Source organism: Nothoprocta perdicaria, unplaced genomic scaffold, assembly GCF_003342845.1.
Source record: "Nothoprocta perdicaria isolate Ctin4 unplaced genomic scaffold, notPer1 scaffold_3, whole genome shotgun sequence".
Taxonomy (NCBI): Eukaryota; Metazoa; Chordata; class Aves; order Tinamiformes; family Tinamidae; genus Nothoprocta; species Nothoprocta perdicaria.
This window is the reverse complement of record NW_020455532.1, coordinates 238,078-240,889: the sequence shown is the minus strand read 5'-3', so window position 1 is coordinate 240,889 and position 2,812 is coordinate 238,078.

The window sequence follows — 2,812 nt, the reverse complement described above, 5'->3', positions numbered from 1 at the left end:
GCGGGGGCAAGGGCGGCCGCAGCCCCCGGGGCCGCCGGTCTCCCCGGGGCCGCCGCCCGCAGCAGAAGCCCCGGCTGCCGCTCGGCCCCGCCGCGGCCCGGCCGCGCACGTGGGCGGGCGTGGGACGAAACCGGCCGAAGGGAGAGGGAGATTAAGCTGCTCCCGCGGCACGCGGCTAATTGCCAGCGCAATTACTGCTGTAATTAATTACCGTCCCAAAGGGGAAGTGGAAGGCAGGCAGGCTCTGCGGTGAGAGGTCGCGAGGCTGGAGCTGGCGCTGGAGGGAGGATCGGCTGTAGCCGCGTCCGCGTGGGAGGGGGCGGACAGCAGCGCCCCCACTCCGAGCCCTCGGGAATTCCCTCCGGAACGTGCACCCCAGCCCTGCTCCTGGTAGGAAGGTCGGCAAACCCAAGCCTGCAGGTTTCTCACAACSCAAGTAGTTACTGCAGTGACTTCAGTCCATTTGGATCGCGCACGCGGGTGTGTTCAGCTGCGGCAGTGGTGACACTTGTGCATGCGCCACTTGCACTGCACRCGCATGCACATGTGCAGCCGGCGCGGCGCTCGTGCTCGCACGTGCACACCCCGGTGCCGCTCYGCCACCAGAGCCGCCGCTCACACCTCCTCCCGGACGCTGCTCCAGGAAGGAGGCGGCAGGGAAAGCCCCAAATTGCGACACTCCAGGGAGCCCTCGGGGGCCAGGCTGCCCCTGGAGAGCCACTGCTGCCAGAGCCCCCGGCCGCGCTGGCGGATGCTGCCCACGGTGCAGGGAGAGCCGGGCTGGGAGCCACAGCCTGGGAGCAGGGCCAGTGCGAGGCCATGGACCATGTCGGGTCACAGGGCGGTCCCCGGCAGCCAGGGCTGTGCCAGGCAGAACAATGCGGAGCCGCTTGCCAGGGCTCCACGCGCTGCTCCCCGCTGCACCGGGCACACGGCCCCGAYTGCCACGCTGCTCCGTGCGCTGCTCCGTGCACTGGTCCACGCGCTGCTCCACGCACTGCTCCACGCTGTGCTTGGCCGTCCTGATCCCGTGCTGTGACACGGWGCCCTGCAGCACCCCACAGCTCATCCAGCTGCACGGGGCCGAGCTGAGCACCGGCAAGAGCCGCATCCCGGCCTTGCGCGCTCCGGCCGCGGGCAGCRGGAGCCAGAGCTTCACGCCCGGCCGGAGCCGCTGGAGCCGGGGCGCACGGGTCACTGGAGCCTCCTCCGGCCGGGAGGATTTAACGGCGCTGCCGGTGCTGGGGCGCAACAGCCCCACGTGGCCCAGGGCACCATGAGGCTCCTGCCGCTGCTGCTGCTGCTGGGGCTGCTCTGCCTCTGCGCGCGGCTGGCGGCCGCAGGCGAGCAGGGAGCGGGGCCGGGAACGGGGCTGGGAGCGGGGAATGGGGCTGGGGGCTGGGAGCTGGGCTGGGAATGGGACCTGGAGTGGGAACAGGACTGTGGCTGGAAACTGGGAGCCAGAAATGGGGCCAGGAATAGGGCCAGGAGCTGAGAGGGGAGTCAGGAACTGGAAATGGGTTTGGGAGACAGGCAAGGAATAGAGCCAGGATCCAGGAAGGGGTCTGCGAGCTATGAACGGGTCTGGGAGCTGAGAACGGCACCAAAAATGGGTCGGGGGGCTGGGTGGGCATGGGGCTGGGAGCGGGGCTGGGAGCAGGGCACGGGGCTGCGTCCTCGTTCGCGGGTCGAGGTGCAGGGGCCGGGGCCAGGACGTGCCCGTCTCTCCTCAGGTTCTGCGTAGCTGCCCCTGCCGCCGGGCACGGAGCGATGCCACCAGCAGGAGCCCCAGGAGCCCCATGGCTGCCGCCACCTGCCCRGCTCCCGTTGCCCCCATGTCCCGCCAGCTCCCCTCCCCGGGACCCCCGCCGCAGCCCAGGGATGGGGACAGGGATGGGGCTGGGGGCCGGCACTCCCGGGGCTCCCACGGAGCGAAYGCCTTCCCGCGGCAGACACGGCACTGGACACAACTCCCACAGGGAACACAGCGTTTAATAGGGAAGAGGGGCCTGTCCTGCCCCAGACCTGGCGAGGTTGGCGCAGCAGGAGGCCGAGGGCCGGGCCGGACCCCTGCCCTGTCACCCCGGCCTTCCTCGCCCCCTGCGCAGCCCACGGCCTGCGGACATTAGATGTAATCGCCATCATTGTCAACGTCGCCATCACCATCATCGTCACCACCACCATAGCCATTGTCGTCACCGTAATCATCATCATCCTCATAGTGGTAGCGGTCATTATCATCACCATCCTCATCATCATAGTCATAGGTGTTGTGTTCATTTTTCTCATTGTCGGCGTCCTCGTCCTCCTCATCATCATCATCGTCATCCTCATCATCATCATCATCACCACCATCGTCATCCTCCCCACTATCACCCTTGTCAGACTCCGGCTTCTCTCCCAACTCGGGTTTCTCCGCAGCCTCCGGCTTCTCCTCCTTCCCCGGCGGGGTCTTCTCGGGCGTCTCCGCAGGCGCCGCCGGCTCCTCCCCGTGCGGCTGCTTCCCGGGGGATCCCGGCTGTCCCCCGGTGGGGGTGGCGGTGCTGGCGGGGGGCTGCGGGTGGGAGCTGTTCCCGGGCGCTGGCGGGGGGCTCTGCCCGTGGCCGGGGGTGCCGGTGATCCCTGCCCGGAGAGGAGCCGGGGCGTGAGGGCCGCCCGGGGCCGGGGCCGCGGGGCCGGCGGGCGGGGGGCTCCCTCCGCCCTGCCCAGGCTCTCACCGGTGCTGCTGGACTTGCAGGGCAGCCACGCGCGGGGGCAGCGGCCGCCGGCCGCGCACTCCTGACAGCCGGGTGGACACGGGCACGGGGCGCCT